At 41.7% G+C, this 18114-nt stretch overlaps 1 pseudogene; it reads left to right on the top strand.

Annotated features, from left to right (window-relative positions):
• The first annotated feature begins 78 nt into the window (after nucleotides 1-78).
• Nucleotides 79-8924, top strand: LOC122325329 (annotated as a pseudogene).
• The last annotated feature ends 9190 nt before the right edge of the window (nucleotides 8925-18114 follow it).

Genomic DNA, 18114 nt, shown 5'->3' with positions numbered 1-18114 from the left:
GTATGTAAAGCTCCGTTGACCACGCCCACAGACGTTCCAGCAGATTCCGGCCGAGCGCAGCTGGCTTTTCTAAAGGGGTGGCCGCCAAATTAAAGGAAGTTTGTAGACTTTAATTGCGCTCTGTACGGTTTAATTACCGTGCAATCTCCCTGTCGTTTACGAGATGATTGAGAGCGGTTTATTTTTCTGACTTTTTTTCATCCTACCGCAACCTTTCTCTTTTTAGTAAGCAGCCCTACCCTTTAAATCTCCTCCCGGGACCACCTAGAGCTCCCCGCATTTCCGTCGGTTGGCAATAAATCGCTGATGGTCACTGCTCGCGTGAGTCTCGCGTCTCGCCGCTCCGCTTCCCTTCTTCCGCTTCTGCTTCTTTCGCCCCGCCGGAGGTTTCTCGTTTCTCCAGCCATGCGTCTGCTGAGCCTCTTCGTGCTGCTGCTCTGGACCGGACCGGCCCGCGGTTACTTCCCGGAGGAGCGCTGGAGCCAGAGTCCGCGCTGCTCGCGCCGCGGGTGCTGCTGGTGCTGCTCGCGCTGGTCTGCCGCAACTCGGCGCACTCTCTCCCGCACGTCCTCGGAGCCATCGACCGCCTCGACTACCCCAAGGACCGCGTGGCTGTATGGTGAGTCCCGGCGCGCCGCGTTGGCTTTTCATCAGCACCGCTGCGCGCGCGCGCGCGCCCCACGGACGCGTCGCGCGTCAGCTGTAACGGCAGACCTCCTGCAAGCGAGCCAAAGCAAACGCTTTGCATTTATGTGTACGGAGTGAATTAAAGCATCTCCAGCTGCCTCTGGAGACGCGTTTCGTGATCGATCTCTGTTTGGAGACGCGATGCGGGATAGTTTAGACTCGGCCTGCGGGAGTAGAGGGGGAACGGGCGAGCTGAGACGTGTCCAGGACACACACACACACACACACACACACACACACACCCCTTCGTGCCCCTCTCCTCCCCGACGATCAGCCGACGTGTCTCCGGAGCGCGCCCGTGAACGCGCGCCGCGCTGGAATTTGCGAGAAAGCAAAACAAGTCATGAATGAGTTTTTCCGCCTGAATGAGAGTCAGAGAGATGAAGACCTCCCCGCGGCGACGGACGGATTAAACGCTTCACGAGCCGGGAAACACGCGCCTGTAAACCAGCAACACCTTCGGCCGCTTCTTTTCTTTACGTCCGTGAAAAAAAACTGTAATGCAATTAACTAACTGTAAATAATTGCTGCAACGTCCCTTCGGCAAATACTTACGAATAGAAAGTTGCCACCAAAAATATTGACAGTAAAAAAAAAACATGAAAATCAAGAAAAAACGTATTTCACCCAAAAAAGAAAATCCTCACCATCTACTTGCTTTGCAGTCTTTTATTTAGTGTCTTAATGCATTACTTTAATTACTTCACTTACTACTCCTAATTAATTACTAGGCCTGCTACTCTTATTTTTTAATGACATCATTGCTTTAAGTAACTATTAACAGTGCATTTAACATCAAAGTCAGGCTTTCAATGTTCTTCTTGCTTTGAGAATCATGCCATTTTATATTTTTAATAATGCTTTATATTATTTATAACGAATTTAGGCGGCAGTTTCACGTTTGCCCTTTGTATTGTATTGCATTAGTACTAATAAATAATTACATTTAAATAATACATTTTTAGAGGGAGTGATAGTAAAATAATTGAATTAAGATGTAATTATATCTAGTGTCATAAGCAACTCTCATTCTGTGACTCTCAGCAAACTGAAATGAACTAAAACTTTAAACTTAAAAAGAAAAAAATTGCATATGGGATGCAGCTTAGTGCAGACATTTTAATATATTATTTTAATATAATCTAATAAGGAAACTCGATTCTGATGAACACTAAAAACACCAAGAGCCAATCAGAATCCACCTGGTTTTAAATGCTTATAACAATTACATGCTAATATCGGAGTTGGATGCTAGTGACAGGAGATGAATGAATGAAATTGCGTTTGAACTCTACAGTGAACGTTTAGTGAGTTTAAAACAGTCACGGAGGTTTTTATGTCTCGGTTTGACTGGGTCAGAGTCGCGGTGGTGTTCAGGACCGAGGCCTCGCCTCCGCGGCTAGTTAGCAGCTCAGCGCCGCCACAAACAGACCAGAACCGAACCGCACGCGCTCCCGGGCGGGTTCGGCTCCCGAGAAAACCGAGCCCTGTTTAAGAAAAGCCTTTGATGAACGTCTCAGCGCCGACACGCGCGCCGTGATCCATATAATCCCAAGCGTTTATTACAGGAATAACCCAGACTCTCTTAAACCGGTCGAGAGCTAGCTGACCGCTAACGACTAGCCTGCTTTCTACGGTTATGACGGGTGCCGCCTTCTGATTGGTTCTCTTGATTCGAGCGCTGCGCGGTTTGACGTTGCGGTTTGCCGCCTTTTTCTCCCGCGTCTTAACGGCTTTAATTACCGAACGAGTGCTTTCTTTTGATGAGTCAGGCAGCCACATTATAGATGTACTTTTACACCCACAGATGTTTAATTGCCGTTTTATCACCGTAATTATGCGCGATATGAGATAATGTGTAGTTATAATATAAACGCTACCGTGTTTTTTTTCCGGCTTCTCGCGCTGCTTGTTTTTCTTTAAACTGATCCTGTGAGATATTCTGGTCGTGCTGCTGGGATGTGTGTTAAATGAACACTGTGACACTGAAGAGGTGTTAAAGTTAATGAGGTAATTAAGAGACTCACTGAGTGATGATGGTCCGTTATTGAAGACACCTGATGATAACTAGAAGAATCACAGAAGAGTCTTTGATGAATATAAAGTTCTAACGAACAGCAGGAATATTTTCTTGTTATTAATATGTCTGTACTTTCACTTTTGATCAATTTAATGCATCCTTACCGAAAAAAGTATTTTTTATCATCAAAGTATGCATGTACTATTGTTTATATATAATATAATGATAGTTTATTTGTAATTAGACGTTAGTTGGAAACTCAAAGGAAACACGGTTGCTCTGCTTGTATTATTAACAAAAACAACATTGTTTCTTCAGATTTCTCACCTATGATTTATTTTAGTAGTATAAAAACAGATCTGTAGACGATCAGACACAGTCCTGAAGAAGATGGACAGGTGCGTCTGATCAGATCAAGACTGGAAAGAAAGAGGAATGGAATTTGCCTGAGGAACATTCAGAAGTGTGTGTGTGTGTCTGTGTGTGTGTGTGTGTGTGTGTGTGTGTGTGTGTGTGTGTGTAGTGTGTGTGTGAGTGTGTGTGTGTGTGTGTGTGTGTGTGTGTGAGTGTGTGTGTGTGTGTGTGTCTCTGTGTGAGTGTGTGTGTGTGTGTCTGTGTGTGTGTGTGTGTCTGTGTGTGTGTGTATGTGTGTGTGTGTGTCTGCAAGTTGCTGTGTGTGTGTGTGTGTGACTGTGTGTGTGTCTGTGTGTGTGTGTGTGTGTGTGTGTGTGTGTCTCTGTGTGAGTATGTGTGTGTGTGTGTGTGTGTGTGTGTGTGTGTGTGTGTGTGTGTGTGTGTGTGTGTGTGTGTGTGTGTGTGTCTCTGTATGTGTGTGTGTGTGTGTCTGTGTGTGTGAGTATGTGTGTGTGTGTGCAGTGTGTGTCTCTGTGAGTGTGTGTGTGTGTGTGTCTCTGTGTGTGTGTGTGTGTGAAGAGTGTCTGCTTGTGTCTCTGCCAAACACTCTCTGTGTGTGTCTCTGTGTGTGTCTCTGTGTGTGTGTGTGTCTGTGTGTGTGTGTGTGTTAGTTTTTCAAGGAAGTAATGCAAGTTGCTTTGTTTTTCTATTTATTAACTAACAAGTGTTTGGAAAAGTTATTCAGAGGTTCCTTCAGCCTGAGGCTTATTCCTTTTTAATTTAGTTGTGAAATCAATAATTAATCCCAGCACAGGTGACAAAAAGATTTCAAACATAACATTATTTTGCATAAAATGAATTAAAAGTTAGTTGTTTTTTATGGCATAAAGCGATGCAGTAGTGTCTAGCGGTCCCTTTCCTGCCGGTCTCTTTCTCTGCAGCCGTCTGTCTCTGAAGGCCTCTGCTTCTTCTTCTGCAGCCAAACACTAAACACAAGCTTGCTTTTCCAAAGGTCGTGTAGCGCAGTTAAACATGGGGTGACTTTACAGCGCCGCGCATCAGAGAGAACTCGGCTTTCAGGGAAAAAGAAGATTAAAAAGCTGTAATTATAGCCGTGTTCTTTCTGTTTGGTCGTTGTTGTTTGGAGAAGCGGCGGTCTTTGAGCGTCTGAAGGGTTTTCAGATGATCTCTCTGTCCTCAGGGTGGCCACGGATCATAATTCAGACAACACCACCGCCATCCTGCGAGAATGGCTCGTCAACGTCCAGAACTTCTACCATTACGTGGAGTGGAGTGAGGAGTGTGAGACCTCAGTGAGTGTGTGTGTGTGTGAGAGTGTGACTGTGTGTGTGTGTGTGTGTGTGTGTGTGTGTGTGTGTGTGTGTGTGTGTGTGTGAGAGTGTGTGTGTGTGTGTGAGTGTGTGTGTGTGTGTGTGTGTGTGTGTGTGTGTGTGTGAGAGAGAGTGTGTGTGTGTGTGTGAGAGAGAGAGTGTGAGTGTGTGTGAGTGTGTGTGTGTGTGTGAGTGCGTGACCTGAACTTGAACACATGTCTGTGGGTGTCTGCTGTTTCTACTTAAAACAATAAAAACATCTTAACTTTTATTCTAAAAACACTGGTAACGCTTCATTCTGACTTTATTCTTCTAACAGTAAGTACCCTCTTACTCTCACTTTAACCGTGTGTGTGTTTGTCAGAAAGCCCTACGAGTGTGTGTGAGAGCGGCCCGAAGCACTGTGCGAACCTGCGCTCACGAGCACGTGATGAAGCTGTGGCAGGAGCCCTCGACACGTGTGCGCGAGATGTGGGCCGACTACTTCCTGTGTGCTCTCCTTGAGCCGACCTCGTGTGGCGCTAGCAGCCGCTCTGTGATCCGCTCCGATCAAACCCAAACCGTGTCCAAAAATGGCAAACCTTAAAAAAAGCGCTTCTGATTCGGGAGCCAAATCTCTAAACTTAAATGGACTCGATTGAAAAACACAGGCGTGTAATTACGAATACATTAAACGAGTTCAGCAGAAAGTACCGACATTAAAACATAGTTTAGCTTGCTGTTTAACTCTATTTTAATGACCGCGAAGTGCGTTCTGAAGCACGTTTAAAGCTCTCTCTATATTTAAGCTGTAATACTTTTTTTGTAAGCGTGCCTCTGTTTTCAGATGGTGGACTGTGATAACCTGCTGACCAACCGGGATGTTTTGTGGAAGCTGATGCGGAGAATAAGACGATCGTGGCTCCGATGCTGGAGTCCAGAGCGGCCTACCTCCAACTTCTGGTGCGAGCATGACCTCTCAGGTGTGTTGGAAGGGTTTAGACTGAAGATTTCTTTTTGATTAAAATTGAACTCTTGACATTTGGCAACATTAAAACTGCATTTTTTCATTTTCAATTTTTAAGTATAACTAATTTAGCTTTATCCCTTTTGTCAAAAATAATAATAAGCGGTATCATCTTGTTTTAAGGCAGATGTCACACCAACAGACAGTGGCGTGTTTACTGTAATTTACTGTGTAGAAGCTGATGCTATGGTTAAGGTTACCGTTTTCTGCGTGAAGGATCCTTTAAGCCTCTTTTGGACTTTTTTTAATGCCGAATCACCTCTCAAGTAGTCCGGGGTCTAGATTTTCACGAATCATACTTTTCGATCATACGCTACAGAACACAGATAGGCGTCTAGAGCGTGTTACTGGATAATCCCAGAAAAAACAGTCGCTAGCGAGGATCTATGCATATATACATCTACGGGTTGGGAAGCCGCTTTAAGTCACCTTCCTAAACCCTCGGTGGTCTCGATGGGACACGCTGAGGCTCTGGTAGTGTTAACGAGGCGTGTTCTTGTCGCGCAGGGTTATTACAAGCGTACTCCGGCCTACATGCCGATGCGCAGGCAGGAGCGCCGGGGCTGCTTCGCCGTACCCATGGTGCACTCCACCCTGCTGCTGGACCTGAGGAAGGAGGCGTCCCGAGAGCTGGCCTTCTTCCGCCTCATCCCGACTACAGCTGGGCCTTCGGCGACATCATCATCTTCGCCTTCTCGGCGCGCGCATGGCCGACGTTCAGATGTACATCTGCAACACAGAGGCGTCGGCTACTTCCCGTGCCCCTGCGCTCCCACAACACCCTGCAGGGACGAGGCCGACAGCTTCCTGCACTCGCTGCTGGAGGTCTCGGGTGAGTCACGTGACCAGGCACACGCTTCCCGCCGTGGAGAGCTCCTGTTCATTCTGTGTGTGTTTTCTCTGCAGTGCGCAATCCTCCTTTAGAGCCGTCCGTGTATCTCTCTCTTCCTCCGAAACACCGGATAAAATCGGCCCGATGAGGTCAGGTTTCTACCACACATTTATATTTATATTACGCTAGCTTTGCAAAAATTACATTTTGTTGTATTTTATTTTGTATATATTTTATATATATAATATAATTAAAAATAAATATATAATGTAAATAATGTATAATGTAAAATAGCATTTTATATTTAAATATTTTTTTATTATTTTCTTTTAACTTCATTTTACTTTGTAATAATTATAATTTTTTTGCATTTTTCTAAATATTTCTATTTTTTATATAATGCGGATTATTAACAATATAGTATAAGTATAATATAAAATAGCATTTTATATTTAAATATTTATTTTTATTATTTTGTTTTAATTTTGTTTTACAATGGCTTTGTAATAATTATAAATTTAATGTTGCATTTTTCTAAATATTATTTCTATTTTTTATATTACGTTGTATTATGAAACAGTATAGTGTAAGTATAATATAAAAATTTGCATTTTTTTTATTATTTTAAATTCATTTTATTTTACAGTGGCTTTATAATAATTATACTTGTGTAGCGTTATTTTCTCATATTAATGCTATGACAAAATGAAGTAACACAGCATAATAATATAATACATGACATTTTGTATTATTATTTATTCTGTTTATTATTTGCTTTTAAATGCACAGGTTTCTTCATCTCATATATTATTTGCTTTGATACTGTTTCATGAAGTCTTGGTGATGTTGGTGTTTGTGCAGGTGTTTATGATAAACCTGCTGAGGCGTTCGGATCGCAGAGAGCGCATGCTGAGGACTCTGTACGAACAAGAGATCGCCTGCAAGATCATCGCAGCCGTAGATGGCAAGTATGTCTCAAACACACACGAACGCCGCCTCTCAGCTGTTCCGTTCACACACAGACCGTCTGACACGAGTGCGTGTGTGTGTGTGTGTGTGTGTGTGTGTGTGTGTGTGTGTGTGTGTGTGTGTGCGCGCAGGGCGCTGAACGTCAGTCAGATCGAGGCGCTGGGGATCCAGATGATGCCCGGGTACAGCGACCCGTATCACGGCCGGCCGCTCACTAAAGGAGAGCTGGGCTGCTTTCTGTCGCACTTCAACATCTGGACAGAGGTCAGAGACAGCGAGAGTATATATTGTAATATATTGATATATTGATATATAGATATATTGTAATTTTTTTAAATCAAACATGTATAAAATGATAATAAATTAATTGTGCAATATGTTAAATGATGGAAAGATGGAGTTTATAAAAATAACATGCTATCAATTAATGTAGTTTTGTTATATATGGAGTAAACGAGAATTTTTTCTAAAAACATGTAATTATTTAGTGCAGTACGTTGGGTTAATATGACATATTATACAGGGTGTAGTATGTTTCTGGTGTGTGTGTGTTGTGTGTCAGATCGTGGATCGGGGGCTCCAGGCGTCTCTGGTGATCGAGGACGACCTGCGCTTCGAGGTGTTCTTCAAGCGGCGTCTGCAGAACCTGATGCAGGAGATCGAGTCTCAGCGGCTGGACTGGGACCTGATGTGAGTGCTCGAGGCGGTCGGTCTGCGCACGCCGCCCCCCGCCGGACGCCTGACCCTGTCTCTGTCTCTCAGATACATCGGGCGCGCAGCGGATGCAGGTGGACCGGCCGGAGAAAGCGGTGCCCAGGATACACAACCTGGTGGAGGCCGACTACTCGTACTGGACACTGGGATACGCCATCTCCCTGCAGGGCGCCCGGAAGCTGCTGCGGGCCGAACCGCTCAGGAACATGCTGCCGGTGGACGAGTTTCTGCCCGTCATGTACAACAAACACCCCATGTGAGAGACAACCGCGTCTGTTTGTTCTGTTGTTCTGTATTAAGGCTCATCTGGTATAGAAACACTGTAACTGAGTCTCTTTCCGTCTCTGTGCAGCGAGGACTACATGTCTCACTTCAAGCGGCGGGATCTGAGGGCGTTCTCGGCCGAGCCGCTGCTGGTTTACCCCACGCACTACACGGGCGACGCGGGCTACATCAGCGACACCGAGACCTCCACCGTCTGGGACAACGAGACGGTCCTCACCGACTGGGACCGAGCGCGATCGCGCAAGAGCCGGGAACAAGAGGAGCTGAGCAGCGAGGCGCAGAACTCAGACGTGCTTCAGTCTCCTCTGGACAGCGCCGCCCGAGACGAGCTCTGAGACGCTTCTGGACACTCTCTAGAGAGAGAGAGACGCTGGACTGGGTGCAGGAACCCCGAGCGCAAGCAACCAACGAATCAGCGTTAAAGGCTCATTCTCCAACCCTGAGTTAATAAGCTGAGTTTTACTGGTTTTGAATCTATTCAACAGATCTCTGGGTCTGCTGATAGCACTTGTAGCATAGCTTAGCATAGATCATTGAATCAGATTAGACCAGTAGCATCGCGTTCAAAAACCACCAAAGAGTTTTGATATTTGTACTATTTTAAAAAAATGACTCTTCTATAGTTACAACGTGTACTAAGATCGGCGGAAGGAAAAATAGAAAAACTCTTTGGTGGTTTTTGAACGCGATGCTACTGGTCTAATTAGATCTAATGATCTATGCTAAGCTATGCTAAAAGTGCTATCACCAGACCTGGAGATCGGCTGAATGGATTCAGAAACAGTAAAACTTAATAACTCTGGTTTAGAGAATGAGCCTATTTCCAAAAATGTGGAGTGTTCCTTTAAAAAGAGTTCAATGCTAACTGAATCAACATCACTTTTCCACCCACAATTAACGTTAAAACAATGTTGAAACACACCACCATTATTGTGATCAGTGTTTGCGTTGGGAAACTACAAACTAGCATAGTATTTTAACGTTGGGTTTTAGTTCAAAGTGTTTTTAGCATCGATTCAGTGCTTTTCACCTGCTCTCTTGCTATCTAGACGCTAGTTGTTTTGTTTGTTAGAATGAGTTTCTCAAGGACAATCGAGACGCTTCGACGTTAACAACCTCCATAGAGATGGTTTGTTTTCAGTCGTTTTAACCTGATCTGATGGGTCTAGTTTAACGCTTGTCAGGAGTCCTGGCCGATCCTTCGCGCTTTACTTCAATCCATGCCATTTGTAACATTTCATTCCTTTATTATTTCACTTTAAACTTCTTTTTGACTTTCCCAGATTGAGGTCAGAATCAGATCGGCAAGTCTTGATCTGAGAGTGCTTGCAGACGACTAATTTATTGCTTGTTGAGCTTGTTCTTCAACGTCAGTCTAAACACAGAACCGACGGATCTGTTTCCCGTGATGTGAACCACAGACTTGTTTTGCCTTTTATTGTTACGTTCTCTGTAGTTTTTTTTCAGTTGCCTTGAGAGATTTGTTTTGGAAAATAGAAAAGTTAAGACGAATCCATTTTAACACTAGCAAAGGAATGCTTGTGTAGCAAACTAATGTTTACATGATGCTTAATCTGCTAACTCCAGAAATAGAAGTTATAATATTAAGTGAAATGAGATGAGTGAACTTTGAATATATATATATATATATATATATATATATATATATATATATATATATATATATATATATATATATATATCCTTTCTGTTTCTTTCATCCTGAATGTGCCTTTTATACCAAAGAATAAAGAATGTTTCTTAAAGATCGATGTCATAGGTCTAGTGTGATTTAAAAAGGTGTCTGATGTAATGATTCAGTGAATGGGTGCCGCCAAAGTGAGAGTCCAAACAGCTGATAAAAACATCACAGTAATCCACATCACTCTCCAGTCCATCAGTTCACATCTTGAGATACAAAAGCAGTTTTTCTGTAAAAAGCAAAGACATCATTTGGATGTTTTCACTTGATTTCAGATATAATATGAGTCCATAATCTATAATAACACTTCCTCCAGTGAAAGAATAAAAAATCTCTCACGTTAAAATCTGTTTGGTTTGTAAATCTATAGGCAGATTTTTTTACTGCTCTCACAAAAAGAAGTATATTTGAGTGTGTTAACAGGACATTTCTTTTAAACTATAGGAAAGTATATAATTTATTATGGACTCTACTTCTCAGAAATAGACATAAAATATCATTTGGATGTTTGTCAGTCTTTGTGGCGTTGATCGACTCGACATATAACTTATGTTTTAATTATCATTGTAAATACAACTCAGCCTTTTGATGAAAATATATATATTTTTATTATTATTTATGAAAGTTACCCACATTCAAGTGTTAAAGAAATGCATTAAGCTAGAAAGAAATGTTTTTGATGGTATGTGTGTTTAAATATTCTTAACAAAATACATAAAATATTAAAGGGTTACTCTACCCCAAAATAAAAATGTTGTTGTGAAGCAGGAAAGCTTTGCTCGACTCTGGTCTTCAGAACTCAATTAAAGATATTTCAGATAATAAAACCGGATGTTATGATCGCGTTCAAAAAGTCTCGTAGCTTCATAACGTTACTGGTGAAGTATTCTGACCGCGTCTTTCATACTTTTCTACACCTTGAAGCTTTTAGCACGCAGAATTATAATTATAAGACTGCAAAAACGATAAAGAGCTTGATTGGTCGTGTCTGGTGTTTAATAAGACGCTTGTATTAATCCACAGCACAAAATACACGACGACATTAGACCGTTTTTACTTGAAAACAGATTAAATTCCCGCGAAATAATAGCAAACGGACAACATGTTACGATCATTTCCTAAATAATAGTTTTATTTCCGCTCCTCCTAAAAAAAAGCACTTTAAAAAACTAGCGCTGTGAGTTTTGCGGCACAGAAGCCCCGCCCACGCCGCGAAACGGACCAATCACGTGGCAGCTCTGCAACGGCTCTCCAGCAGCAGTGGAACGTTGATTCGATTGTGACGTCGCAGTTAGAATGCTCGATTCTTTGCTAAATCACTTGCAGTTAGTTGATCGTTTTGGTGTTTCTAACTTTGCTCGTGTTGCTGTCTACGATAAAATGTTGTTTACTCTGCTTGGAGTAATTGCTTTAGTTCTGAGAGAAAGGAGAAAAGTCGAGGACATCGACTCAGGTGAAGATGGACAAGTGGAGAAGAGTGATGTTCCTCCTGCGAGGAGTCCTGATGGTAAATCAGCTGTCACACCTCGGCACTTTTTCTGGACAAACGGCTTATAAGTTTTATAAGGTCTGCAACCTTAATGGAAAGTGCAGCTTAAAGTTACACAATCAGAAAATGTAAAATTCGTCAAAATCTATTCACAAAATATTTATTAAGTGACATGATAAGCTAGAAGTTTACCAAGCAGCTAATATTCACACGACTCAAGCAGCAAGACATGCTTTTAAACCGGCGCTTCCACTTGAACTACTAGAAAGCAAACTATTAAACGTTAAAGTAAGAATGTGTCTGGTGTGAATGCTGGCAAAAGTACACTTCAGAATTTAGATTGAACTTAATTGCAGTAATATGAGTATTTCTTAATACTGCTGTGTGTTTGTGATTATCCTCTTTAGGTCAGACTTCTGAACATATCAGCAGTGACCCTGCAGTCCTCTCCTCTGCTGAGGAACCACTGACCGGTCACCCTGAGGTAAATGAAGGCTGGATAGACCAGGCTCCGATCCAAGATCTCAACGGTGTCGTGAGCAAATGTGATGTTGACCCGCTCCAGATCGTCCCTGAATTGGTTGTGGACGTCCCGACTTCAGAGGAGCCTATCGCTAGTGACCCTGAGGTCAGCCTTCCCGAAGCTTCGGAGGATCCAGCGGAGGACACTGTGGCACCTCGGTCCAGCCAGCTGGAGGGACGGGGCAACAGCTTTGGGTCAGTTTCTACCAAAAAACACACATTTGTTTCGAGATCTGCTTTTACTGATGGTTTATACATTATCAAACTTAAATCGCATTTCATAACAGCTCTTTATTTTCTTGAAACAGCCATTATTTCCTGCAGCGAAAAGGGCTTTGAGCTGAATGATGGAGGCTTTGAATCCGGCCATGCAGAGATTTGCACGGATGACCAAGTTGCAATGAATTTTCCCTCCACAAATGAAATCAAATATATCTGCTGGGTAGGTAACTTTATTTGTGAAATGTTCTAACCATCATGAGATTGTCTATGTTCTAGCAGGATTATTCTGAAGCCCTTCCGTCGGAGCTGCAGGATCAGCCCTCGGAGGACGAGGACACTGAGACTAACTCAGAGGTTCCTGAAGTCCCCGTCCCTCCTGACGACCCACCAGAGGATCTCGACACTGTCCTCTCAGGCCTTTCCCGGAGATGGAGGATCTGCTGTGGGAAGGGGATCCTCTCTCTGGCTATGATCCTCGGCGTCTTCTGCAGCATTTATCTGGGTCCCATGGCCCTGATGACGATTGTGCTGTGCGTCCAGATCAAGAGCTTCACCGAGATGATGACAATCGGTTACCTCTGGCACCACCTGCCATGGTTCAGCACTTTAGGCTGGTACATCCTCATGTACTTGGGCTGCTCCTCTCTGGGGAAACTCTCTCGGAGAACTTCTTCAGTCTGGTGCAGAAGGAGGAGCCCATGCGCTGCTGCTCGGCCAATCCACGGCTTCATTCCTTTAGTCCTGTACCTCTCTGGGTTCAGCGTGTTTGCTCTGAGTCTGCTGAAGAGACGCCGTGTCCTGAAGCTCTACATGCTCGGCTGGACTCTAATGATTTTGGCGACTCTGTCTCAAGTAGTCATCCGTAACCTGTTTGATGGCATGATCTGGTTTATAGTGCCCATATCTTGCTTCATTTATAAAGGCTTACGAGTTTGGCTTGTTTTTGGTCGCACCCCTCTCTTCAAGACATCTTTTAAGAAGACATGGGAGTGCAGTATATTTTATTTACTCAGCTGTGTTAAAATGACACCACTTTAGTGTAATTTAATTGTTAATTATTCTCTTTAAGTTTCATTTTAAATGTTTATGCCATATGAGAGCAATGTCTTGTGTATTAAATAAAGTGCAAAAGAAAATGCAAAAAACCTTGGTTCAGTGCATTTAATCAAATCAAATATACATATTAAATATACATTTGTTGTGTGCTTTACATTTTTTTTTTACATTAAAACGTGTAGAAGCAAACATTATAATTAATCAGTTGAACCACTGAATCAGCGTTAAAGGAACACTACACTTTCAACATTCAACAGATCTCTGGGTCTGGTGATAGCACTTGTAGCATAGCTTAGCATAGATCATTGAATCAGATTAGACCAGTAGCATCGCGTTCAAAAACCACCAAAGAGTTTCGATATTTTTACTATTTAAAGCTTGATCTGTTTCCCGTGATGTGAACCACAGACTTGTTTTGCCTTTTATTGTTACGTTGTCTGTAGTTTTTTTTCAGTTGCCTTGAGAGATTTGTTTTGGAAAATAGAAAAGTTAAGACGAATCCATTTTAACACTAGCAAAGGAATGCTTGTGTAGCAAACTAATGTTTACATGATGCTTAATGTGCTAACTCCAGAAATAGAAGTTATAATATTAAGTGAAACAAAGACATCATTTGGATGTTTTCACTTGATTTCAGATATAATATGAGTCCATAATCTATAATAACACTTCCTCCAGTGAAAGAATAAAAAATCTGTTGTCTCTCACATTAAAATCTGTTTAGTTTGTAAATCTATGCACATTTTTTTTACTGCTCTCACAAAAAGAAGTATATTTGAGTGTGTTAACAGGATATTTCTTTTAAACTATAGGAAAGTATATAATTTATTATGGACTCTACTTCTCAGAAATAGACATAAAATATCATTTGGATGTTTGTCAGTCTTTGTGGCGTTGATCGACTCGACATATAACTTATGTTTTAATTATCATTGTAAATACAACTCAGCCTTTTGATGAAAATATATATATTTTATTATTATTTATGAAAGTTACCCACATTCAAGTGTTAAAAAAATGCATTAAGCTAGAAAGAAATGTTTTTGATGGTATGTGTGTTTAAATATTCTTAACAAAATACATAAAATATTAAAGGGTTACTCTACCCCAAAATAAAAATGTTGTTGTGAAGCAGGAAAGCTTTGCTCGACTCTGGTCTTCAGAACTCAATTAAAGATATTTCAGATAATAAAACCGGATGTTATGATCGCGTTCAAAAAGTCTCGTAGCTTCATAACGTTACTGGTGAAGTATTCTGACCGCGTCTTTCATACTTTTCTACACCTTGAAGCTTTTAGCACGCAGAATTATAATTATAAGACTGCAAAAACGATAAAGAGCTTGATTGGTCGTGTCTGGTGTTTAATAAGACGCTTGTATTAATCCACAGCACAAAATACACGACGACATTAGACCGTTTTTACTTGAAAACAGATTAAATTCCCGCGAAATAATAGCAAACGGACAACATGTTACGATCATTTCCTAAATAATAGTTTTATTTCCGCTCCTCCTAAAAAAAAGCACTTTAAAAAACTAGCGCTGTGAGTTTTGCGGCACAGAAGCCCCGCCCACGCCGCGAAACGGACCAATCACGTGGCAGCTCTGCAACGGCTCTCCAGCAGCAGTGGAACGTTGATTCGATTGTGACGTCGCAGTTAGAATGCTCGATTCTTTGCTAAATCACTTGCAGTTAGTTGATCGTTTTGGTGTTTCTAACTTTGCTCGTGTTGCTGTCTACGATAAAATGTTGTTTACTCTGCTTGGAGTAATTGCTTTAGTTCTGAGAGAAAGGAGAAAAGTCGAGGACATCGACTCAGGTGAAGATGGACAAGTGGAGAAGAGTGATGTTCCTCCTGCGAGGAGTCCTGATGGTAAATCAGCTGTCACACCTCGGCACTTTTTCTGGACAAACGGCTTATAAGTTTTATAAGGTCTGCAACCTTAATGGAAAGTGCAGCTTAAAGTTACACAATCAGAAAATGTAAAATTCGTCAAAATCTATTCACAAAATATTTATTAAGTGACATGATAAGCTAGAAGTTTACCAAGCAGCTAATATTCACACGACTCAAGCAGCAAGACATGCTTTTAAACCGACGCTTCCACTTGAACTACTAGAAAGCAAACTATTAAACGTTAAAGTAAGAATGTGTCTGGTGTGAATGCTGGCAAAAGTACACTTCAGAATTTAGATTGAACTTAATTGCAGTAATATGAGTATTTCTTAATACTGCTGTGTGTTTGTGATTATCCTCTTTAGGTCAGACTTCTGAACATATCAGCAGTGACCCTGCAGTCCTCTCCTCTGCTGAGGAACCACTGACCGGTCACCCTGAGGTAAATGAAGGCTGGATAGACCAGGCTCCGATCCAAGATCTCAGCGGTGTCGTGAGCAAATGTGATGTTGACCCGCTCCAGATCGTCCCTGAATTGGTTGTGGACGTCCCGACTTCAGAGGAGCCTATCGCTAGTGACCCTGAGGTCAGCCTTCCCGAAGCTTCGGAGGATCCAGCGGAGGACACTGTGGCACCTCGGTCCAGCCAGCTGGAGGACGGGGCAACAGCTTTGGGTCAGTTTCTACCAAAAAAACACACATTTGTTTCGAGATCTGCTTTTACTGATGGTTTATACATTATCAAACTTAAATCGCATTTCATAACAGCTCTTTATTTTCTTGAAACAGCCATTATTTCCTGCAGCGAAAAGGGCTTTGAGCTGAATGATGGAGGCTTTGAATCCGGCCATGCAGAGATTTGCACGGATGACCAAGTTGCAATGAATTTTCCCTCCACAAATGAAATCAAATATATCTGCTGGGTAGGTAACTTTATTTGTGAAATGTTCTAACCATCATGAGATTGTCTATGTTCTAGCAGGATTATTCTGAAGCCCTTCCGTCGGAGCTGCAGGATCAGCCCTCGGAGGACGAGGACACTGAGACTAACTCAGAGGTTCCTGAAGTCCCCGTCCCTCCTGACGACCCACCAGAGGATCTCGACACTGTCCTCTCAGGCCTTTCCCGGAGATGGAGGATCTGCTGTGGGAAGGGGATCCTCTCTCTGGCTATGATCCTCGGCGTCTTCTGCAGCATTTATCTGGGTCCCATGGCCCTGATGACGATTGTGCTGTGCGTCCAGATCAAGAGCTTCACCGAGATGATGACAATCGGTTACCTCTGGCACCACCTGCCATGGTTCAGCACTTTAGGCTGGTACATCCTCATGTACTTGGGCTGCTCCTCTCTGGGAAACTCTCTCGGAGAACTTCTTCAGTCTGGTGCAGAAGGAGGAGCCCATGCGCCTGCTCGGCCAATCCCACGGCTTCATTCCTTTAGTCCTGTACCTCTCTGGGTTCAGCGTGTTTGCTCTGAGTCTGCTGAAGAGACGCCGTGTCCTGAAGCTCTACATGCTCGGCTGGACTCTAATGATTTTGGCGACTCTGTCTCAAGTAGTCATCCGTAACCTGTTTGATGGCATGATCTGGTTTATAGTGCCCATATCTTGCTTCATTTATAAAGGCTTACGAGTTTGGCTTGTTTTTTGGTCGCACCCCTCTCTTCAAGACATCTTTTAAGAAGACATGGGAGTGCAGTATATTTTATTTACTCAGCTGTGTTAAAATGACACCACTTTAGTGTAATTTAATTGTTAATTATTCTCTTTAAGTTTCATTTTAAATGTTTATGCCATATGAGAGCAATGTCTTGTGTATTAAATAAAGTGCAAAAGAAAATGCAAAAAACCTTGGTTCAGTGCATTTAATCAAATCAAATATACATATTAAATATACATTTGTTGTGTGCTTTACATTTTTTTTTTACATTAAAACGTGTAGAAGCAAACATTATAATTAATCAGTTGAACCACTGAATCAGCGTTAAAGGAACACTACACTTTCAACATTCAACAGATCTCTGGGTCTGGTGATAGCACTTGTAGCATAGCTTAGCATAGATCATTGAATCAGATTAGACCAGTAGCATCGCGTTCAAAACCACCAAAGAGTTTCGATATTTTTACTATTTAAAGCTTGATCTGTTTCCGTGATGTGAACCACAGACTTGTTTTGCCTTTTATTGTTACGTTGTCTGTAGTTTTTTTTCAGTTGCCTTGAGAGATTTGTTTTGGAAAATAGAAAAGTTAAGATTTAATCCATTTTAACACTAGCAAAGGAATGCTTGTGTAGCAAACTAATGTTTACATGATGCTTAATCTGCTAACTCCAGAAATAGAAGTTATAATATTAAGTGAAACAAAGACATCATTTGGATGTTTTCACTTGATTTCAGATATAATATGAGTCCATAATCTATAATAACACTTCCTCCAGTGAAAGAATAAAAATCTGTTGTCTCTCTCACATTAAAATCTGTTTAGTTTGTAAATCTATGCACATTTTTTTACTGCTCTCACAAAAAGAAGTATATTTGAGTGTGTTAACAGGATATTTCTTTTAAACTATAGGAAAGTATATAATTTATTATGGACTCTACTTCTCAGAAATAGACATAAAATATCATTTGGATGTTTGTCAGTCTTTGTGGCGTTGATCGACTCGACATATAACTTATGTTTTAATTATCATTGTAAATACAACTCAGCCTTTTGATGAAAATATATATATTTTTATTATTATTTATGAAAGTTACCCACATTCAAGTGTTAAAAAAATGCATTAAGCTAGAAAGAAATGTTTTTGATGGTATGTGTGTTTAAATATTCTTAACAAAATACATAAAATATTAAAGGGTTACTCTACCCCAAAATAAAAATGTTGTTGTGAAGCAGGAAAGCTTTGCTCGACTCTGGTCTTCAGAACTCAATTAAAGATATTTCAGATAATAAAACCGGATGTTATGATCGCGTTCAAAAAGTCTCGTAGCTTCATAACGTTACTGGTGAAGTATTCTGACCGCGTCTTTC

This window comes from Puntigrus tetrazona, chromosome 1 (genome assembly GCF_018831695.1).
Source record: "Puntigrus tetrazona isolate hp1 chromosome 1, ASM1883169v1, whole genome shotgun sequence".
NCBI classification, from domain to species: domain Eukaryota; kingdom Metazoa; phylum Chordata; class Actinopteri; order Cypriniformes; family Cyprinidae; genus Puntigrus; species Puntigrus tetrazona.
The sequence above is the reverse complement of the archived record's forward strand: the minus strand, read 5'-3'. Positions and strand labels throughout refer to the sequence as shown.